The sequence below is a fragment of the Poeciliopsis prolifica genome, unplaced genomic scaffold, assembly GCF_027474105.1.
Source record: "Poeciliopsis prolifica strain line A6 unplaced genomic scaffold, Auburn_PproV2 SCAFFOLD006, whole genome shotgun sequence".
NCBI classification, from domain to species: Eukaryota; Metazoa; Chordata; class Actinopteri; order Cyprinodontiformes; family Poeciliidae; genus Poeciliopsis; species Poeciliopsis prolifica.
This window is the reverse complement of record NW_026562381.1, coordinates 2,049,046-2,073,017: the sequence shown is the minus strand read 5'-3', so window position 1 is coordinate 2,073,017 and position 23,972 is coordinate 2,049,046. Positions and strand designations below refer to the sequence as shown.

Here is a 23,972-nt window from a genome sequence, read left to right as displayed (position 1 = left end):
TTGTACCAAATTGTCTTATGTCAGAGTTTGGTAGAAACTAGTTACACTTACTAAGTAACTTTTTTGAAAAAAATTTACTTTTAGGAATATTTTCACAACAATGTACTTTTTACTTTTACTTCAGTAATTTAGTTATAAAATATCTCTACTATTACCCGAGTAAAATTTCCGGACTTTCTGCCGACTGGATGAAAAACAAACATGTTTCAACCAAAACTTCACCAGACAAACATCTGCAGTTTCTGTTAAAGTTTTTTATTGAAAGAATATTTTTTAACAAAAGCTTAGTTGGCCTGACTTTATTTTTTTGTTAGTTATATGAATTATTGCCATTCTGATCATTAAAACACCAACATTTTCAGTTAGCTTTAAAAAATTAAAAGATTGATAGTATTTGAGTAGACATTTTGCCAAATACTATTTTACTCTTACTTGAGTAACTTTTACTTTTACTTGAGTGAAAACATGTCCAAGTATTGCTGCTTTTACATGAGTTACATTTTTGGTTACTTCTGTATATATAAACAACCTGAATTTAACTGATTGAAGAAAAACCCAATTACGCTGGAATGAGTACCAAACATGACAGTTGGAACTTAGCATTAATTTTCCCCAACAATAATGTATGACCCACATAAATCATCAGATTGAACCTTTTTTTTGTCCTGACCCGGGAGGCTGGCGTGGCGGACACTGGGTTTTCACCCCAACATGCAGCTGAAGCTGTCAACAAGCTACTGAATGCAGCTTCAGCTGAAATATAAACGTATTCAGGGACGTGGGGTCAGGTCTGCGTTCGGCAACTCGGAGTTGTGCCCGCGCCAATGTTTACACAGGAGCAGCATAAGGAAGCTGGTGAGGGACATTTACTGTAACATTAGTGGGGCTCTGTGGGTATGTCTGAGCCTGTGTTCATAGTTTGGGCTGAGAGTGGATTAGAAGAAATCCACAACAAATTAGAAGAACTTGTGTGATTTGTGTTTTTAAGGTTGTTTGCTGCTTTATGTTTCCAAAAATAAATCATTAAAAGCTCAAAACTAATTTGATTTTTATGAGTTCAGATGCATTTTTGAACAGAAAATATTCTACTTACGTCAGAAACAAAGATAACACTGACTGACTAAAAAAAGCAAAACGATAAAGTTTACAGCACCTATTTTTGATGTGAGAGCACAGATATCGCCTTTTTTAGCTAGTATTTTTACTTTTGGATGTTTAAAAAGGGCCTATTATGCAAAATCCACATCTTTCCAGTTGCTTCTAAAAAACTGCTTAATAAAACCACAAAAGCTGTTTATTTGCCATACATTTACTTTTCGGTGTCTGGAAAATGAGCAGTTTCAAAAACCTCCTGATTGTAAAGTCACATTTCACAGACGCTGCGTCGTTACCTAGCAACCCAAACAGAGCTCAGCCCATTACCTAGCAACCCAAGCAGAGCTCAGCCCGTTACCTAGCAACCCAAGCAGAGCTCCAGGATGTTTGGTCAGCTGGTTTTACTGTTGCATAATGGCTGCTGAAAAAAGACAAATGTTTTGTTGTGGACTTACTATCCAGAAACCACTTGCTGCATCCTTGTTGGTTGTGCAGGAGGCTTCACTTCTGCTTTTCTAAGATGTATGGTTGTATAATTGTGCGTTTGTTTCCAGCCATTTTTACATGCGAGTGTAAACGTAGAGTTGGGGGCGTGGCCAGCAGCAGTTCATGGATTTAAAGAAACAAGATGCCCTAAAACAGCTCATTCTGAAATAAACAGAACTGACCAGACTGAAATCTCATCATCTGAGAATGATTTTGTGTAAAATATGTAGCAAACATGTTTTGTATAGACCATAATTTTATGCTAACCTTGTCGAGCAAACATAACAGGTCACCTTTAAGCATCTTAGCAGATCCTGAGGGCCTCTTCATCAGAAACAGATCTCGGCTATCACTGAGTTTCTTGTCTCCAGAGGTCCTCCAACCGTCTCTAATCCAATCCGATCCGTTATTAGCTGCATTTTTCAGCTTCATGCCAGAGCTAACAAGCCTCTGAGAACTTTAACAGCTGGGAATGTTAAAATCTCATGATGAGGATGAAGATCAATGAAAGTCGGAGTGCTCCACATAAATCACGCTGCTCTGAAAAGATGTTTTACAGAGCGCTGAAGCTCATTTGAGCGAGCAGTTCTCATGAAACCGAGGGCTCTTCTGGAATAAGTCACAATCTGCGGTGATTTTTCAAGCATTCAGTTTTATATAATCTACATCCCAAGTACATTTTAATGCTTGTGCAAGATGATTGATAGCAGGCAGCTTTGATGCAATGCTGACAATAAGGAAAAGATTAGCCAGGAATGCTTTGCCGAACACTTTTTGGTGAAATGACATTAAATTGGGACACTGGTTCTCGAAGAGGAAACAATGAATCACTCACATCCAGGTGCTCGTTTGTTGAAGGTTGCACAAAAACAACTTCACGAGCCATTTGCTAAGCAAACACAGCTTACTCTGACAAGCAGCATGCAGACCTGACTGTAAAAACAAAAACAAGGTGGGACACTTTCAGTGACGGAGGAGGAGCCCGTCTGTGTGTCTGATTACAGCAAGGGGGTCAAAGGTTAAGAGGTGGCAATCAGAAGGAGTTTGAGTGACAGACGAGGTGGCTCTGTGTTTCTGCATTTAAAGGGGCGGCATTATATGTTCTCCAGGCGCTAACTGTATCACTACAACAAAGGTAACATCAAAACTCTTTTCATTATCAGAGCAAAACAATATTCATTACAGAAACTCAAACCACTTTGTTATGATTTTGGTTTTGTTTGAAGAATTCAGGCTCGTCAGTCCTAATAAGGCAATAAAAGGGAAAATTTAGTTTTGAGGTTAAAGGGGCAGATTAAGGGGGTGGTAGGGTTAGGGGTCATAACATTCATAACAACTGAATGTTTCCTTCAGTTGTCATGAAAATCAAATGTAACTTAAATTTTTAGTTTGTAATTTAACACCTTTAAACTGGGCCTCTGTCTCTACCTGCTCTGCTTGAAACTTGCTTTTATTAACCCTTTAACGTTTTTACCAGCGTTGAACTGAGAAGAAGCTCCTATAAGTTCCACCAAGTGTTTGCTAATTGCTGCTGGCTAGTCTGAAGGAGCTGAGCTGAATAGAGCTAGTCTGTGAGGTGAAAGATCTGAAACTCCATCTCCAAGGAGGAGCTCTGTCCTCGAAGGCGGAGCTTTGTCTTTGAAGGTGGAGCTTTGTCTTCGAAGGTGGAGCTTTGTCTTCGAAGGTGGAGCTTTGTCTTCGAAGGTGGAGCTTTGTCTTTGAAGGTGGAGCTTTGTCTTTGAAGGTGGAGCTTTGTCTTCGAAGGTGGAGCTTTGTCTTTGAAGGTGGAGCTTTGTCTTCGAAGGTGGAGCTTTGTCTTCGAAGGCGGAGCTTTGTCTTTGAAGGTGGAGCTTTGTCTTCGAAGGCGGAGCTTTGTCTTTGAAGGCGGAGCTAGGTCCACCCAGACGTTTTGCACAACTGAATGGTTGCCATGGAGATCAAAGCATTCCTCAAACATGTATGAAAAAATTAAGACAATAATCCAAGTGTGTTTTTGATAAGGGAATAACATAAAAGGACACGAAGATAAAAAAAAAAAAAAAAAGATTTTACACAATATTATCCCTTTAAATTTGAACCTTGTTTTACACAGAGAGAATAAAATGTGTGCGAATGAGAGAACTGGAGGAGATAAAACCCACTTTAAAGGAGTATTAGAGCCAGACCTGAGCCTCCTGCAGGTTTCAGACTGATCCATCTTAGTCTCCAGGTCATCTGCATGCGACCTGTTATCAGCTGGCTGCAGCTTCAATCCATCAGTGGCTAAAACTACGAGGCTAAAGCTTCATCAAAATGCTCATTCTGGGTCCGTTTGTCGTGCATTCTTGCTGTTTTCTAATCTTGCATCAGGGGAGAACCCAGCAGAGGTCTACTGGATCGGGCCGAGTCACAGGCTGCAGAGTCTCACCTCCTCTTCCTCCACCAGACTCCTGGAAGGCAGAAAAACAGTAAAACATGCAAACAAAGTAAATAACATACAGACAACTGGTGCAGGTTGTTCAGAAGGGAAACCAAACACCTGCTTTGTAATTTTGTTTTCAGAATCAATCAGACTGATGGTAATTATAATTTACATATCAGCAACAAGCAGATACAAATAGATTGTCAGATATTTAGGGAGAAGTGAGACGTTAACGATATGAGCTCAAAATTAAATATATCATATTTTTAATTTAATTTCACTCTTTTACTTAAGACAGAAGTTAAATTTGAAAAAATATGCAGTGTCCAAATAAATCCTGTGCTTGTATTTTTACGGACGAGAAAAAAGTCCAGAATGTTTTAAATCATCTAAATAATCAAATAGATTTTCATATAATCAGTTTTTCTATAAACAGGTTTCATGTTTTTTTGTCATATATATTTTCACACCTCAGGTTGTTTTTACCTCCTATTCATTCAAAAGCTGATTAAACCAATAAATCCAGATGTTTGGTGATAAAGTCCAGCCATGTGGAGCTCAGCTGTCAGCGTGACGTAAATCAGGAAGGATCTGTGTGTGACGCAGCAGAGCGATGGCAGAAAGACTTACAGTCAAACGTTGTCCACATTTTCAGAAAACTGAAGCACAGAGCATCTGCTGGAGCTGCTCTGAAATAACTTTCCTGGGCCACAAACCCTACAGTAAGGGTAAACTGGGGTAGTTAGTGTGTGTGGTGGAGGCAATTTAAACCCAAAAAGTCATTTCCTATTTATGGATCCACTTAAGGATAACAAAACACCCGCTATATAAAGAAAAGTAGGGAAAACATTGGGTGAGGGTTTACTGTGTGAGTCAAAGAGAGGGAACTGGAACTGTGGAGGATTAGTAAATGAGTATGTTAAAATGCTTCCTTGAAAACGTTAGGAAATTTATGGGCTACACAGAACAAGTTCATTACAAAATCATTCTCAGATAATGAGATTTTAGTCAATTTTGCCAATTTGGAGCTTCTTTTATGGCCTCCTGTCACTTTAAATTCAAACAGGAGCAGTGCTGTCAAATATAACTTAACAACTGAGAGGTTTTTGAAGTGGCTCGTTTTCCAGACACCAAAAACATCAAATTATTACCATAAAATGGCTGAGTGGTTCCTTTGAGCATTTCATGGGTTTGAGACCCAAATGGAAGAACAAAAACTTGCAAATGTGTTAATTTAATTGTCTTAGTTTCTTTTACATAAGAGATGGTCGCTATTTTCTTGGATCAAAAGAATTAGCAGTAACATTTTATCCAATCAGTGTTATTGTCTACGTCATGAATGTGAGGATATTTGGGTGGGCGTTTAGCGCTTGGCTTGTTTTTAGAAGCATTTGAGACCCAAACATGCAAAATGTGAATTTTGCATAATAGGTCCCCTTTAATTCTCATGGATCTCAGCTCAAAACACAGCAGGGCCCCCTGCAGGTCAGAGGCGGTGGCACAGAGAGCAAGACGATGTCTGTGGCGACGACATGGGATGGCAGAAGTGCGTCACTTCACATAGCAGGATGGCAGATGGTTGAACAACCTCAGTGAACCGAGGGAAATGACAAGAAAGCCTCAAGGCCATATGCAGGAAGCTGCATCACTTCCAGGAGTTGTTTCCTGTGACCCGGGCGGACACGGATGTCAAGCCTGTCTGCAGAAACATCTTAAAAAGAACCTGCGGATTTCCAGGCCAAACTACGTGAGACGGGCAACAAAATAACCTTTAAGTTTCTCCTCCCACATGACTTCATGCAGACATACAGAGGAGAGAAAAAGTCTTACAGTTCGGCTCCAAATGAGAGGCTGGGCAGCATTAATAAACATAAAACCCCTCAGTGGGGCCTTCCATTAGAATAAATGAAGATTTCTAGTTCACATTACTATTAAATTTCACCGGTTAATTCCACAATACACAAATGTAGCTTTTGTGGCAAGAAGGAGAGCTGAGAAGAAATTCAGAAGAAGTCAAATTTACTGTATAAGACAATAGGAACACATGAAATAAAACACTGTGACAAGAAGAAATGAAAATGAGCATCAAAATGGTATTCAACCATAAAAGTTTGTGCTGCTTCTACTTTAAAATGCAAAGAGCTCCAGTTTCTAAACCAGGATGTTTACTGTTAGCATCAGGCTCAAAACATTCACCCAAATATATTATAGTTGTGTAAAGACGCTTCATTATGACTTTAAACATCCACTCATTAACTTCCTACTTGTTCTAATTTCATGTTAGCTCCTGCTAAAGGAGTTAGCTCTGGCTAATACAGTCCATCGTGTCTGTTTGTTTCAACAGATACATTGAGTATAACGGCACATGAAAAATTTGGGGAAAAGTCATAAACATGCACCAGACAACTTTTGAAATAATTATGTGTTTTAACGTATCACAAGCAAAAAAAAAAATTATGTTAATAGAAAAAAACAACGTATTTAATGAAGCAACTAGTTGTGGATCACATTAAGATTATGAATATTTTTCTTGGCAAAAATGTGAAAAAATCATATTTTATGTTCTCTCTTTTTCACAATTAGAGTCACAATTCCTTTACTGTCATCGTGCAAGAAAGCACAACAAAATTTAAAAAGTAGCAACTCTCAAAGCCAGTGCAAATATTTCAATAATAATAATAATGATAATAATAATAATAGATTTGTATATTTTAATAAATACAGAAAAAATCTAGTAGGACCATACAGAAACAACTTGGACATTAAGGGAAAAACATGTTGATCAGTGTCTGGATGAATTTGCTGTCTTCAAGTCATAAAATCCCTAAACATACGGTGCAGTTTGCGATTTTAACCTGCTAATATCTTTGCATGGTACTGTGAATATCCATTTTCTTCTGACACAAAACAAACATCAAACTCAGCATCCAGCAGATTAAAATCTAAGATAAACATGGCAGGACCACCATGCGCTGTTCTTCAAACCCATCAGAAGACACTTCCTAAAGGGGAACATTGTTGAGCGCCATCTGTTTCCATCTGACCCCCTACCATGGAGAAACACTTTCACAAACGATGTCAGGATCTGTGGGTTATAACTGCAACCAGACTTGATGAGGACATGCAAGAGGATGACAAACTTATCAGAGAAATCACTTTGTGCTGTGTTTTTCTTTTAATAAAAAACCCCACCATGCCTTCCCTTTGACTGACAGTCACACTAACAATCAAACTTAACTTTACATAAATCTTCCCCAGTCTCTACTGTAAACCCTTGCGGCAACGGCACAATGAGCGTGCTAAAATATTACTACAAGGGTGAACTTTGTATTTATGATTGAGATGTGGTCCTATAAAGAGGCTAAAGCTGAAAAGTTTAACATTGTTTTCACAACTAACCACAGAAAAAAACCTGTACCTTCCTTCTACTAGCCAACTAAAGTGACATTAATTTAGCTGTAAACTACAACACAAAAACTGTGACATGGCCTCTAATAGTTATCTCTTCATTTGGAAAACGGAAATCAGTAAAACTATTCTGTGTATGACTGAAAAGTTAGTTATGCTAACCCTAAGGTGCTAACATTAGACGCTGCTATGCTATACCAACACGGCATTTAGCGGACGCTAATGCTAAAGCGCTAACTTCAAATCAAATTATGTCTGCCCTTGAAAGACAACAACCCTCAAGCATCAATTTAATTATTTTAGTTTGACATTATAATTTATATTCTATAATGCCCTTAGATATTGGACTCTACTCATGATTTTTGTTCCTGTATGGTCCTTGTTTGAAATTTATTTAATTTTCCTTTCAGATCAATGCAGTATTTTCTATTAAATTCAAATAAATTAAAGGTATTGGTACGGGGAAATGAGAGAATGTGCTTCGTATAGAGTCTACAGCCACTTCAAAATAAGAGCATGAATATAAACATCTCACTACTTGGAGATGAAAACCTTCAACACAACTAAAAGTTTAGAAAACAGTTCAAGCAATATAATGTATATTGAAAAATCAATTTAGGGGAAGTTAAATGCATCTTCAAGGCTGGCAAAAGAGCTAAACAAAATTAGCTCCACTATTAGTTAATTTTCATATTAGCAATGTGCGCTAATACTTTGGATCAGTCAGAACACACCTACTGCATCCATCCAGAACTAGGCAGACAGACCTGTTTGGGTCATCAGAGTTTCATCGGTAAAAAAGGAAATAACCAAATTAGCTTGAAATACTCTCTTCAGAGAATTGTTGACTCTTCTGTAGAAAGTAGCTATTTTTCCTGAAAGCCTCCTAAAAGTTTACCATTTCTAACTCTTAGTTAAAACATCATCTGTTGACTACAGGATGATTGGAGCTTATTTTCATGTACAAGTGGGCGTCATCTTTTCTTACCTGTAGGCGGCGATCTCCATGTCTCTTGCCATCTTCTCACTGAGCAGCTCCCTGTACTCCTCACACTGATCCTTCATCTGGGATTTGAAGTCAACCTCCTGCTGCGTCATTCTGCTATAGTAAACTGAACAACAGATGATTTGGAGTGTTTCAAGAAGAAAAACCAAGGAGCTCAAGTTAGAAAATCTGCAGCAAGAGATCCAATCCAATACCTCCAGCTCTTCAACCTCATCCATGTACACGGCCCCTTTCACCTCAACTTCCTCCAACATCTCCTCGTTTCTCTTCTCAAGGTCGTCGAGTTCCTTCTGCAGCTCTGAAATCTGCAGAAAGACATCCGACACCAGCCGTTCACTTACGTTATGACACTTTCTGCTGTTAATGTGCTTTTTCTGCTAATTGTGGGTTGATGGTTTATAAAACATAGTTCCAATTGATTAGCTAATAACATGTTTAGACTTTTTGTTGTAGTTTGACCGCCAAACAGCAGAGGGCGCTGCCGGTCATTCTTCAGCGGAGGAATTATCATCGTTACTATTTTTTAAATCGAAGATGGCAGCAGAGGAAAAAAAAAACGTCCCACAAAAGAGTTCGGGTTGGGATTCATAATGCACGTAACGTTCTGTTTTGAAATATAAACAGTTGACAAACTCCTCAAGTTTCACCTTAAAAGTTCTCATTCAGGCGGGTCGCATTAGGGAGCAACGTCGAAGGTGAGAATGTGACGACAGAAAAGTGGAGGAGAGAAATAGGATAATAGCAACCAGTTCCAAAGTATCTTCCTCCTATTTTTCTATTCAGTGACCGAGAGATTTCATTTAATATGTCCAGATTTATTATAGTGACAAAAATACAATTTTGTGTTTATTTGGTCGGTATTTAATACAGCAGATCCAAAATAATGTTAAAATTTAATATATTTTTAAAATTCAGCATGATGAAAGATTTGGCGTTTCCTCTTACTGAAAGGTGGTCGGCCTCTTGCTAGTTAAGTTGATCTACATAAGATGAATCAACTTTAGATTATCAGCAAACTCACTTTACTTAACACAGAGATCATGAATATGGGTAAATATCTATTAATCAACTACATACCAACATCTGGCACACAACATTGATGCCTGTAATTATTTAAACGCAACGATTATTGGATGTATTCTGTATTTAGTCATATTTCTGACCACCTGATGACCACAAATCCCAAATTTTCTTGTCGTTCAGCTCTGATTTAGCCTTATTAGAGCCGTTTAACGATGCTTACAGCCATGTCAGTGCAATGCCCCACGAATGTGATCCAGATGGAATATCTCGATGTATGCTTAATGGATTGCCATCAAAATTCATGCAGACATTCATTGTTTCCAGATGACGATTCCCACTGACTTTGGTGATCCCCCAACAATTCATCCTGCCCTACCACAAGGTTCACATTTGTGGTTTTAGGGTGAAACGCTTCAGCATTAAATGGATAATTTGCAATGGTCATCATGACTGTAAGACTTTCATGCCTACAATCGCTGCGAAAGGGGAAGAGGACAGATCAATTTGTAAAATATAAAACCAGATCAATGACCTGCAATGGATGGTTACCTAAAACTAACACTTGCAACCTCAAACTTAATGTACAAAAGACTGAAGCATTGAAAACAACTTTTCTTTAAAGTGGTTTTGATCTATTTTTATTGAGGGTTTCTGAATCCTTTGGAGTCGGGTTGCTTTTTCACCACTTTTTTGGGCCAAAAGCCATTTTAGACAAATATTTTGTTTCCCTAAGTCACTTAAGATTCACCAAACTTATTCAGGATAATCAAATTTCTGCCACAAAGTGTGAAAATGAACTGCTGTAAGTCGAGCTCCTCATATAATACACTAATTTTTATGTTTTTGTGCATTTAATAATTTTTTTACACTTATTTTTCCCTAAAGATATACAGTAATTTAGCTACACCCTGTAAGCTACAAAATGGGTGAACAACATGCGGTATGCAGGCCATTTGTGGCTCTCGGGTTTATTACACGTGGCCCACCAGCCAAAGGCAAATGCACTTTTTACATTTTCTAAGGTCAGCGTTTGTTATTTATAACACAGGAACAAGTAAGATTGTGTGGTTTGGTTCACTGACCATTTTAATTTCACAGTAAATAGGACTTCAAACTTGAAGAAACTTTTTCTCAAAAGCAGACTTAAGGTAATTCTTTCCAAGGGAGATATGGCGTACTTCTTACCAAGTATATTTGTTTAGTTTCTACTGCAAATATACACTTGAAACAAGACAAAATTAACTTAAAAATAACTTTTCAGCAAGAAATATGAGCTGGTTTTAAGTTAACAATTCCTCAATGCTGATTTAAAAATGGTAGTTCCATTGGTGGATTATTTAATTTGGAACAAGACATTTTTTCCAAGTTATAAGTGAAATATTCTGTCAATGGAACTATGATTTAATTATATTCTTCCACCTAAAGATCAGAATTTGCTTTTTTAATTGAAATATCGTGAGTTCAGTTTTTTGCTGGATGGGTCAAATGTTGCTGATAAATTATTGTGCGGCTTTTAATTTAAAAAACTGAGGCCAACGAGAACTTTCAACATGATGATTTTGGCAAAAACTTTGGACATCAGTGTAATGTGAGAGGACAGAAAAAACTCCAGATTTATATAACGTTAGTAAATTGCTAGAACGTCTGGCTCCTTGGATGCAGAATAAGCACTTTCACAGCTTACAGTACACAGTAACTTGATTCATTTCTGTCCTAAAAATGATAAAATAATAGTGAGCTGGAGCTACAAAGAACAAAATCAACAAACACAAAAAGGCAAGGTTAGCTTATAGGAGCATCCGTCCCTCAGAGTCGGTGTCTGCGTTGCCCTGCCATGAGTAATTGCAGCAATCATAGAAGTTCAACAATTATCTGTCCCAACCAGATGGGGATCAGGCTCACATTTCAGAGAAACCATCCGAGCAGAGGAAAACCCAAACCGTCGGAGCCAAGTGAGAGTCCTCTCCTCCTTCCGCCTGGCATGATAAGTGGAGTGGAGTCATGCCTGTATATGCGAGCAGCGGCTTTGGTCGCCATCACTGCCTGCTCTATTATATACAGTCCTGAGTCGGGCCTGATTTCACTGCAATGTGTTTGTTTGGTTTGTTGTGTCTCAGTGAGAAACCAGAGCCTGAGCATCCATCAGAGGCGAGAGAGGAAGCAGAGCAGGTCGAGTTGAGCTGCACATCCGTCAGGCGGCGCTGACCTGAGCGGCGCTCGTGTTGGAGAGAAGTGGATGATGTTGGAGGAGCTGTGCTGTGGTTTCAGAGGCTTGGTGTTTATTTAAAGAGCTGGAAGTGGAGCCGCAGCCTCGGTAATGAGAACCAAACCACCAGGTTTGCTACAGATGTGGTCAGCTGTGGTGAAACCATTGATGGATGTTAAAGATGACCTATTATGCTTCCTTGAACAGGTTAGGAAATTTATGGGCTACACAAAACAAGTTCATTACAAAATCATTCTTAGGTAATGAGATTTTGGTCAATTCTTCCTATTTGGAGCTTTTATGGCTTTTTGCCTCTTTAAATCCAAGCAATCTGCTGCTGGCCACGCCCCCAACTCAACGTTTATACTCACACATGAAAATGCCTGCAAATGCCTGTACATCTTTTAAAAGCAGAAGTGGAGCCTCCTGCACAACCAGCAAGAAAGCAGCAAGTGGTTTCTAACACTTAGTGTTAGTTCTGCTTAGAGCTGGAAAATAGGTAAATAACTACATATATCTCTGTAGACATGTGATCAATATCATAAAACATCTGATAGAATATTCAATAGTCACAGTCAACTAACTCTCTCACTCTTTCGTTGCTTAACAACAACCTGTTCAGTAACTGGCACAGCAGCAGTTTCAGGTTTCACCAAGGTGCCTCATAACTGCTTAAAAATAAGGAACAAAATGGAAAGAAAAGTGTAGATAAAAAAGAAAAGCTAATATTAGTTTGACTGTACTTCAGATATTTAAAAAAACAACTAATCAATAATTACTGACAGACAATTATCTATAATTGAAAAGCTTATAAGGTTTTCAGCCATCTTACTGCTATTACCAATGTTATTGTTACTACCCGATGAAGTTGACACTTATTACTGCATTAAGGTATATTGATAAAGAAATAATTTTCACATGTTTGATGTTTGCTCATAATGGTGTGCAAATATGAATGCATTGCAGTGACATGAACATAGAAAACAGTAACATAGAAAGACTTTTAGATCCACTCTAACATGAATATTAAGATATCGGTAAGACAGGTGGGTGTAAAAATAAGTTCATATTTTTTGCTTCTTTGAACGGGTAAATATATTTTATTGTTCTTTTGTTTGTCTTTGTTTTAAATTTGTATTCTTTGTACATGGCTGTTACAGAAACTGTACAATAATTTTACTATTTTCTTTGTACATAACTGTTTATGTTTTCTCTACACTATTCATCCAATGAACTCAAACTTCTTTTTTCCGGCAGTAAAAACTTAGAATGCTGCTTGGGTTGCTAGGGAACGGGCTTGGCAGGGGTTGCTAGGGAACGGGCTTGGCAGGGGTTGCTAGGGAACGGGCTTGGCAGGGGTTGCTAGGGAACGGGGTGGGCTTGGCAGGGGTTGCTAGGTAACGACACATGGTACACTTTTGAAGCAGACACCAAAACACATGAACTTTTTGTCAGAAAACGACTGGGTGTTGTTTTCCCAGCACTGCGGCTGTTTAGAAGCAGTAGAAGCCTAAATGGAAGTGTAAAAACTTAAAATATGTGAATTTTGCAGAATAGTGCCCATTTTTTAAGAGAACAAGAGGAGACTGGGAAGGAGGCGGTTTCCATCTTCATCTGAGCCACGTTATCTTTCTGTAACGTCCTAGAGGCTTTTTCTGGGATCTTCTTGTATGAGGATGGGTAAAAAATGGCTGATCAAGATTTATTTCCACTTTTCAAATCGCAACATATGTCTTGAGGCAGTGAGTGTATAAACTTTTCAGACTTTTATGACTCTGGAGCCAATCTGTAAGCCTGTGGTTAATAACCGAGGCCACTAAGGGAGATAAATCCTGTCTGGGCTGCAGACGGGCTTTCACATCTCCTGCAGAAAGTGTCCTGAGAGTAAACACTCAGGATCTCCCACACTGCTGCTCCTCTGTCACTCAGCTGCTCCTCGCCTGCTGTGAGAAACCATTCTGTTTCAGGCTGTGATACGAACTCAGTCTTATCTGATCTTTGTTGATAAAGAAGCTCAGAATGTATAATTAGAGGATGTAGACCAAAAGGAGACTAATTATGAGTTTGACTTTAACGTTTCTTCCTGTTGTGGCTCTTGCCTTTACAAATGATATCAGCAAATTACAGCTGATAAAAAATGACCGAAAGTATTTTGCTCATCTATAACAAGATGGCTAGTGCAAACAACCTAAAAAAGGAAAGTTATAGTGAAAAATTAATTTTCCATGTTTTTGTACTGCCATTGGGGTTTCAACTGCTTCTAAAAACAGCCAAATGCTTTAAAAAAGAAAACACCCAGGCGTTTTTTGGCAATAAGATTATGAATTTTGTTGTCTGGTAACGAGCCATTTAAAACCATCTCTGGAAAATTATATTTAATACTTGCATAAGAAACACATGAGTTCTTGCAGTAGTCTGCAGGGACGGTTTAGAAGTAAAAATTACCTGATCTGACCCAGAAAATCTTTTAAATTTCTTCACGTGGCTGCACTTTTTGTAATTTGGATGACTTTCCCTTGTAATGTAGCTAATGAGAGGAGGACGCTCACTCACCAGAGTCTTCATCTCGTCCACATCAGTTATCTCTGTTGGGTCTTTCACCATTGACCCACCAGTTCCTCTCGCTTCCAGTTTCTTTCCATTGCCTTTGCCAGAGGAGAGCGCCCCAAACTCCAGCTGAAGAAACAAACGATTAGGAGACAGAGCAGTCATAAGTTTGCAAAGTTGAAAATCAGAGAGATCACAGAGGCGACTCATTGAGTAAGGTAAGTGCACTTTGACAGACGGTGCAAAAAGCCCCTTCTGAGGGGTGGATGAGCAAAGCTCTCTTCATGCACCTGATTTGTAATTACATTGGAGGGGAAACAGCCGAAACGGGCAACATGAGGGCGCACAGGTGTGTGGGACGCAGCCAACAATCACCATTCCTGTTTAAATCCAACAGCAATCATTTGAACATCGAGACAGTCGTGTCTCATAATTGAGGCCAGGCGCAGACAGGACGCCGTCCAGCTGGCAGAGGAAGAGGCCGAGTGGGAGGGAGAGAGTAAATAGATGGGATTTAGGCAGAAAAACCAGAACCGTCACTTCGAGACAGACACTGGCCTTGCAACTGTTTTCCTACACATATCAACTCTGTTGTCATCTTGTTCAGTTCACCATTGGAGGATGACTGCTTTCAGCACAGGCAATTTCCGGTAAGCTTCATAGTGTCGAAATGGCACATGACATATGTCAAACGCTACTGGATGGGTAAAGTTTAAGCCCTGTTTAGTTCACTTTAATAAAACTCTAGTTCATTTGTCTGGACAGTCAGGTTTGCTTGGGGAGAAGTGAACACGATGTGGAACAAAAAAGCAAATTCTGGTCTGTTTAAAAACCTCAGTTCAGCTGAAGTGAACTCTGACCTGGTCTGAATGCATATGTAAATGCATAGCTGGCTGAAAATCATGTAAAAGCAGAAAGAGAACAATGGCGCCATAGTTTGGATAAATACAACCAAAACAAAAGCATAGCGGTTTGTGTTTTTTTGCCAAACACAAAAGTGAAGTCCTTTAACCTCTACAATCTGACGCTAGTCCGTTCTTAACATTTTTATTTTTTGAAAGTTGCGCTCAGTGTCGTCTTCACAGGTTTTCTTGTCATTTTCTTCCGTGATTCTTGGTGCAGCGCCCCCGCAGGTGAGGAAGGGCACATGTTTTTTTTAAAAGATTTGGTTCATTTGACAGGGCAGTGTGAAAGTGAACCACAGCAGCTGAAAATATAACAAATGTTTCAATTTTTGTCCCCAAATGACCCAGTCTGCAGGTGTGAAAACATCCTAAAACTTCAACTGAGTCCAGGAAGTAATCCTTTCTCAACAGCCGAAAGCCAAGGCCCTCTGAATGAAGCTTGTACCGGTGTAGTACAAGCTACAAATAATGATTCAAATAAAAATGGATCATTTTCTTTTCAAATGCCTCTAAAAACGTCCAGTCCAGAGCTGAGAGGGAGCCTGGGAAGGCGGCCTGCAGTCTGATTACAGCCCTGACCTCTGAACCAGCAGACATCCTCACCCCAGACAGGGTCAGACCCACCGGAGTTCCAGCCTGACCTCCGTGCTGCACCTTTGAGTTGCACTGCAACTACAGAGGTGGACGAAACCCGTTCTGTCCGGGTCCAGAACTACAAGCCCGACTCTCAGGTTCTTCTCCTCTGTTGTGCTAAGAGGTAAAGAAAACAAGTCGGGGTGTCGCAGCATGATTTGTGAAAGCTGAGATTTATGTGGAGACCCGAGTGGGGGGAGAAGAGGAGGCGATCAGCAGAGAGGATGAGGAGCAGCTGTCAGAAGGATCTTAATTAAATAAGAATCAGTGCTGCAATAAAGAGAAAAACATCGCTTCACACAGCAAAAGGTGCAATTAAGGACTCATGAATGCACAGATGCACAAATGCTAGACATTTTGGGCAATAAGTTGATGTTTCTCGGTTTCTTGAAAATGAGGAGTTAAGAGAATTAGCAACCCCAGCCAGCCTAGCCCATCGCCTAGCAACCCAGCAGCTCCAACCAACAGGTTTGGTCAGCTGGTTTTACAGCTTTATTCGCTGCACAGAGGAGAGAATTCAAAACCTGTAGCACTGCTTCAATGTATTTTTACTCAAGTATATGAAGCTATTTAGGAAATTATTCAAGTAAGAGTAAAAAGTGATTTGGTAAAAAAGCTACTCAAGCACTGAATTACTGATCAAAACATCAACCATTTCACATTTATTTCACCACATGAAAGAAAATAAAGGTCTGTGGAGAACTAAAGGAATATGATTATTACAGCATAACAACAAAATAAAGACAGGGAAAAGAAACACTTATTGTTTTTTCAATGTTAGCGGACTATCGACAAAGCTTTGCGTACATTTGTAAAGGAACTTCAAAATAAAATTATTTATGTATAATAACAGCAGACTAAAAATACTCAGCTAAATGTAATTAGCCACAACCAAACTCTGAAAAAGAGTTTTAAATCAGCAGGATAAAGGTACATTTTGTTTTTTATTAGGTTTATCTGGACACATCCTGGAGACTACACCCAGAAATATCAAACTTCCTCGTGGCATGTTTGGTGTTCCGTACCTGGAGGCTCTCAGCCAGCTGGCGGTGGTACTCCTTCACTTCCAAGGCTGCGGTGATGTCAGGGCTGCCAAACCTGATCGCCCTTTCATCTGGCTGCAGCCGGTTCTCCACCTCCTGCACAGACACCCAACACATAGACAAGCACCCTGATGATCGTCCATCCAGACGGCACGCTCTTCTTTAATACAGTATGAGAAGCAACGGCGCTGTCAAGGCCCATCCAGTTTATTACAGAAACAACCTCTGCATGGATTTCTTCATCGTTGAATGGAGTTGCCACTTCATTATTCAGAGGCAACATTTTTCTGCAGCTGAATAATGACTCCTGATTTGTCAGGAGAAATTGGAATAAGCAAGCTGATTTCTGTTTTTATTTGAGGTTTATCCACATTTCCCACACTGAGTTGTGGTCCGGAGGGAGTGGGCGGGTTTCAGGGTCGGGCAGCAGAGGGAAAGATGGAGTTGCTCCGGGTTCGGCTGGGCTGCGTCTGTCATCTTCTGGTGAGGCGGAGGATCACTGCGCCGCGCAGCGACGACGCATGGATGCAAACAAAGTTATTTTAAAGGACCGCTTCACTATTTTGGCATAAGAACAAGCAAATAATTAATTTAGCTGCATTGTGTGTTTGGTAAATATAAAGACTGTGCAGATGTTTGATGTAAACCAACTGTCACCGCATACTTTAAAGTTTCTCTCTGTTTCAAGTTCAAATGGAAACTAAAATGTCTTGAAATAGCCACAAAAACTGCCTTCAAATAAAACTGAATTCCTCAGATTTCCAGGTTAATAAAGAGAAAAAAGGCAAAAGCAGATTTTTAATTAATTTGTGACAGATAATGTTGGAAATGACCGAGATCTGAAGCTTTCGGAACGGTTCTAATATCTCTGAGGTTTGCTGATGGACAGCTCTGATTAAATTTCTTGTGGATCTTCAAAGGACTTTTAAAACTTTCACTGAAAGTGATTTTTCAAGTCGTTTTGTTATGAGTTTCTATATTCATGCTTAAATAATATGTCAACAGCTTATTCCTAAAAGATTAACTTATTTTTAGTTTTAAGTGTTTCAGCCATACTTCAGGTACATGAATGAAAGGAAAAACACTTTTTCGTACAAACTTATAGCGTTGTAGCTTTGCAGAAAAGAACCGTAAACAATTAAAAGTGGAAATCCCCAGAAGGAAACTGATCTGTTATTTATGTCTGGCTCATCGGCTACTCTCTCATTTTCTCCTTTAATCTGCAGGATGTTGATTCATGATGAAAGGAAACGAGACAAGAAGAAGAAAGTTTTTCTTCCACTGAGGCTTTTTCTTGATTTTGTCTTTTAATTTATCTCTACTGACTGTTTTTAGAGGAACTGACCCAATAACGGCCTTAAAAACAAACTATTTTAATGACATTCCTTAAATGTGTTTTTGTTACCAAGTTGTACACAGGAAAAGAAAAGTGATAAAGTGTTTATATATTCCTCATTTATTTTTGCTTTTATATTGTCAGAATTACAGGACAAAAGTTGACGAGATGATTTTGTCACTTGTTGAAAACTTTAATTTTTTTTACTTTATCTTGATGATAAAGTCAAGAATAGAGAAAAAATGAATTAACGTCGCATTATCCTGCTGTGTGAACGTAGCCTTTGATTCAGCAAATCGACTGAAGGTTGGAGTTTGTCACCACAGAAATAGTTTCTCATTTCTAATATTTTTCTGCTTCATCTGACTGATTTCTCTCACCATCTTGTGTTGGGTCTCCATGTTGGCCAGCTCTTCCTCATAGACGGCCACTTGGTCCCTCAGAGCCAAACACTCTGCAGTCGCAGCATCGACCGCCTGCAGAGGCAATCGGGAGGAAAGTTTGAGTCTACTCTTCATTAAAACACAAAAAGACTCGCTGTAGAATCTATTTTTGCTTCAATATCTCATCTAAATTTGGTTAAATTCACTGAACAGGAAGTAGACGCCACATTGCAGAGGAAAAGTAGAAACAAAAGCTCCTCATACATTTAGCAGCAGGGGGTCTCACACTTCCTTTTAAGATTAATACAGTCGGAGTGCCGGCTTTTATGTTTTCACACAAGAATCCTCTTTGGAAAAATAGACAAAAATAAAATAAAATTATGGCTTAGTAAAATAAAAAAAACTGAAAAATTAAGGGTTGTGTTTGTAAATCCGTCCTCAAAACTCTGAACATTTAACATTTCCTCAACCTGGTTGGACAGCGACGCCCAAAGTGGGGCAACAGAACAGAGTATTGATATGAATATTACCCATTATCTAACACTAAATGCATTTTTAAGGTGTGCTCAGATGAAAATGGAAACATTGAGGGAAAACTTGCAGTGAGGAGCTGCTTCTTAAATCCTCTGATGTATTTGGAGCAGTGGCGTCCCTCAGGGCGCCGCTTGGCTCGCCTGCATTTCCTTCTATAGTAGCACTGAAACAATGAATCAATTATTTACATAATCGTCCACTGATTTAATAATCAATTAATCGAATACAGACTAAAAAAAGGCCAATTACTGAAAAAAAACAAACATATCCATCGCAGCAAAAAGTTAATGCTATTTATTACATTTTAGGCAATAAAATGTTTATCATTTAAAAAAGGTATTTAAATACATAAATTTTCTCATATATTTCTATTATTGTACAAAATAAGTGTTTAGATGAAAAATCTGCCCAATTTTTTAAATCCAATTGATCGATTAACTTGCAGGACAAAAAAGCGCAAAAAAAAACTTCATTAAAAATTTTGAAATATCTGAATAAAATCAAGCAAATTTATTTGATTTTGTTGTTTTTTGTAGAAAAGTAAAGTAATTGATTTTACTTTTACTTGAGTAACTTTATCATGAAGTATTTTTACTCTTACTTGAGTAAAACTTCTGGATTTGCCTGATTTTGTTATTTGTTACTTATATGAATTATTATCATTTTTGTTCTAAAAATACCAAAATTTACACTTAACTTTATAATTTGGTCCGTCGAATGATGTAATGATGATTGATAATTTGATCAGTACTTGAGTAATTTTTTACCAAATACTCTTTACTCGTGAGTAATTCCTCTTTCCTCTTCCTTCAGTGCAGTTTTTGTGAACTCTGACCCCTCTGATAATAACCATTATTTTGCAGATCAGAGTGACATTTGGGTTCATTAAATTAAATTATTGGTTGAGTTTTCATGTTGGTTTTACCAGTTTTTAGTCTGAAATTGTGACGTTTTCACAAAGTTTGCTTCCACAGAGAAAATTAGGCTGAATTTGTGAGTCATGACACGAAACAGGTGCAAAATAATAAAACCGGACATGTTTTTTTTTTTTGTTTGGAAGGAAGTTGAGTTTGTTGTGGGTTAATCTGTCCAACGCTCTCTCCTCCACATCCCTGTTCTTCATCTGCTTCCCTGCCAGATTTTCCCACCGAATATTGCTGCCCTGCAGCTGCAACCAATTCAAAGCGGCAGAACAGAGCCAGCGGCGGCATCAGGGCGCTGCAGTGTCGTGAAATGTGTTACATCTGTAAGGAGGAATCAAAGCCGCGCTCACATCTGGTCCAGCTGCGGGACGATTACTTCAGCCTGGTGTGAGGAAGAGGAGGAGTCGTGTTGATGGTTTGGTTGCTGAACAACAACTACAGGTTGCTGTTGCTGATTCACAGCGCCTGTAATGCATGACAACACCTCCACCTAGTGGCCAAGCTACAATATTACATCAGGGGTGATATTAAAATAATACTTTAGCAACATTTTTCCCTCCATTATTAAAGCACAATAAAGCTCTTATAAATTAGGAGTCTTTTACAGAAACTCAGACCACTTTATTATGACTTTTGTTTTGTTTGAAGAACTTTAATATTTAAGTTTTTTTTTAAACAGTAACTTAATGTTTTCCAGCCACATAGTATCATTTTGTATCACAATCAGCGTTACCTTCAGTTAAACGCTGCACAGATCAAATATAACTTCAAAGAAATTTAATTTTATAATTTAATACCTTGAAATTGGGCCTCTGTCTCTTTAAGAAACTCCTACTCTTCCTGAAACTCCATCTTTATGAAGTGGCTCCTGTATTAACCCTTTAACAGTGTTTTTACCAGCGCTACTCTGAGAAGTAGATCGCTTCATGAGCTCAGTGGATGCACAGTTCACCCGAGGATTTGCTAATTGCTGCTTGCTAGTCTGGAGGAGCAAAGCAGGGAAGTTATGGGTAAAGATTTCTCTGTGAGCCAAATTATGAAAACTGCAGCAGAAGATACACCTCAGAGGCTGAATGGTTGCCATGGAGGTTAAAGGATTTCAGCACACATATGAGCCTGATTGACAGCGCTAAGACCCACCCACCCACTTTTTATAAAAGTTACATAATGCAGCTTTGACTAAATCCCATTCGTTGCGTATCTTCAGAGCTCTACAATACCTCAGATGTTAATGTTTTTCTTTTGTTTTAGAAATTCAGGAAAAGAAAGTGACATTTTCCAAAACGGAGAACAAATTTTACCTCAGCAGCATCTCGTTGTCCCTGCTGGATGACGATCCTCTGATGTGCTGTTTTTTCAAACTCCTTCTGGAGACATTCAAGCTCTTCCTTCAGCTCCTCTGTGTCACAAATAATCTCATCCTGCAGTCAGAAGACAGACAGAACCGAAATGGGTTCTGACTGAAGTGGACGGGAGGGAATAGGAGGTGAGAAAACCTCATCAACATGCAGCAGACACGCCCTACCCTCTGCCTGCGCAGTTTTTCCACCGCTGCCTCCAAGCTGAAATTCGGTTTCGCTGAGGCGGGTTGACCGTTGAGATTTTCCTCCAGATCAGCAATCTGGCTTTCAAGAGAGCCGTTCTCCTCTTCCAAACAGTGAGCCTGAAGCAGAACAGTAGAGAACAAAAAATGTTTCTAAGTCGATTAGCGAAGCAACGATCCGATTCTAATATCTGTATTGGTTCTGACATTGAGAGAAGTTCTAGATTGGGTATTGTTGACAATGTCTCCAATCAATAATGGCAGATCTATTCAGTCTAATTCTATGCTCTGTGATTTTACATTATATTAATAATGTAAATGTAATGTAATGTATTAATAATATATTAATAAAACAAGAGAAACAACAAATAAAATTAAGTAAGTTTCTGTAAACAAAATTATCTTTCAAAAATAGGTTAAGACCAAATCACCAGACTGAAAACTTTTATCGTCCAGTTTTTGGTAGAAATTACTGAGCTTTTTTTTCAAAAATGTAATTAATTGATTTACTGCGACAGAAAACCTGTTTTTGTACGTTTGAGTTTATTATTTACTCAGAAACATATTAAAGTTGTTTTTACATGTTTGACCAACTTGTGAAGATATTGGTGTATCTAAGTTTGCTGAACTGGTACAGAGTTGGTACATAAATGTGTAATTCAGTATATTTATGTCTATTTATTTAAAGAATAAGCATTTTAAGTAAACTGAAGTGTTTTTATGTATCGGATCAGATCGACAGATATTGGTACCAGTATCGAAAATGAAAAAGCGAATTAGTGCGACTCTGGTTTAATGTCTTTTCACACCAACTCAATGAGTTTGACCAGCCGGTCGTTGAGGGAAGCCATGGTGGTCCGCTCCTGGACGAACCGGTCCAGACCCGCTTTGTTCAGAGCTTTGGCTGCAACAAAGTCTATTTTATCACAGCCACATTTGTCAGCAGAGGCACACCTACAAGACAAGCAAATAACACAGAAACTGGACTGAAGAAGCAAAAATGTAAATCTGACATTTGTTATATGTAAAAATCTCAACTAACAGAGTTTCTATTGAAAGATTTTTGTTTCCATCATGTTATTGAAACTTTCTGTTAAATACTTGCACTCTGAAGCTTGACATTATATACTTCCTTAATACATTTTTCAAAACAAACATTCAGATATTTATAGTCTCATTTAATGCAGGACTTTGTGTAAACACACTGCAGAAACAAAGTCTTACCAACTATTTTTTTAAATCTAATTTCTAGTACTTGAAATAAAGACAAAACTATATAAAAATAAATATAGGCATTTGTTTTAAGTCAACAATTCTTTAATTTAGAAGAAGTGGCTCAACTGGCAGATTACTGGACTTTTACTTAAATTTAACACATTTTTCCCATGTTATAAAATAATCTGCCAGTGGAAATAGTATAGTATAAAATTAATTTTAAGGAACTTATAAAAAGGTCCTATATGTTGCAGAAAAGTAATTTCTAAGTTATTTTTTTCTTATATCAAGTGTACTTGAAATAATATTTGCACTGCAAACTCGGTCAAATTTTTTTTTAATTATTTAAAGTTTATTTTCACTATATATTTATTTTCAGTAAATATAAAACTTATTTTTAAGAGTTGCACTTTTTGTTTATAATGAATAGAAAAATAAATGTAGCTATGCAGAGATTTAAATGGGTGATTCAAACACGTTTTCAAACAAATGTTAAAACACCCAGAAAATTGATTTTTTTTTTCCAGTATTAACATAAACGATGTGATGAACCCTGACCTGGCGGAGGCCTGGTGCAGCCTCGGCCCTCCGTTAGAACTCCGCCCGTCGTGGTGAAACAGCCGGCGGTATGAAGACACTCTGAGCATGGCCATGGCTCCGGATCGGGATAAAAATGGCGTCAGCCGCGCCAACCAGGCTTTATAACCGCAGGGAACGTGAATGTGGCATCGAGGTGAAGCTCACTGCTTATAGCATGAGCGTCATTCAGAGAGGACTTCACACGTACCCGCGGAGTAAACTACTAAATCAAGCTGGACACTTATTGGGTTTTATTCCGCCTCCCACCAGTAACTATCCAGTCCCTGGATGCTGCGATGTATCATTATGTGATTTTTACCACATAAAAAATCTCTATAAAAATGTGGTCAACGCTTTATTTTAGCAATGACGTGGTATTTTAAAATAACGTTTTAGATTTCTGGTCCATCTGTAGTTTTATCAATGGCGGCGAAAGAAATGGAACGAAACCGTTCAGTCCGTGGTTCCAAATATTGAATTAATGCTAAACGACATCTTGTTCGGATCGGGACTTCAACACGAACCGCCATCTTGTTCGGATCGGGACTTCAACAGTTTACAGCTGACGCAATTTCCGGTACGCTTGCGTACAGCATCGGCAAACTTTAACAGTTTGCTCTTCCAGCAAGAAATCATTTTTGAACTTTTACAGATAACCTTACTGAAACGTCATGAATCAATAAGTACAATATTCTAACATTTATCT

General features: G+C 38.5%; 1 pseudogene; it reads right to left on the bottom strand.

Annotated features, from left to right (window-relative positions):
- Positions 1-1,957: 1,957 nt before the first annotated feature.
- Positions 1,958-23,804, bottom strand: LOC129360281 (vimentin-like; annotated as a pseudogene).
- Between the last annotated feature and the right edge of the window lie 168 nt (positions 23,805-23,972).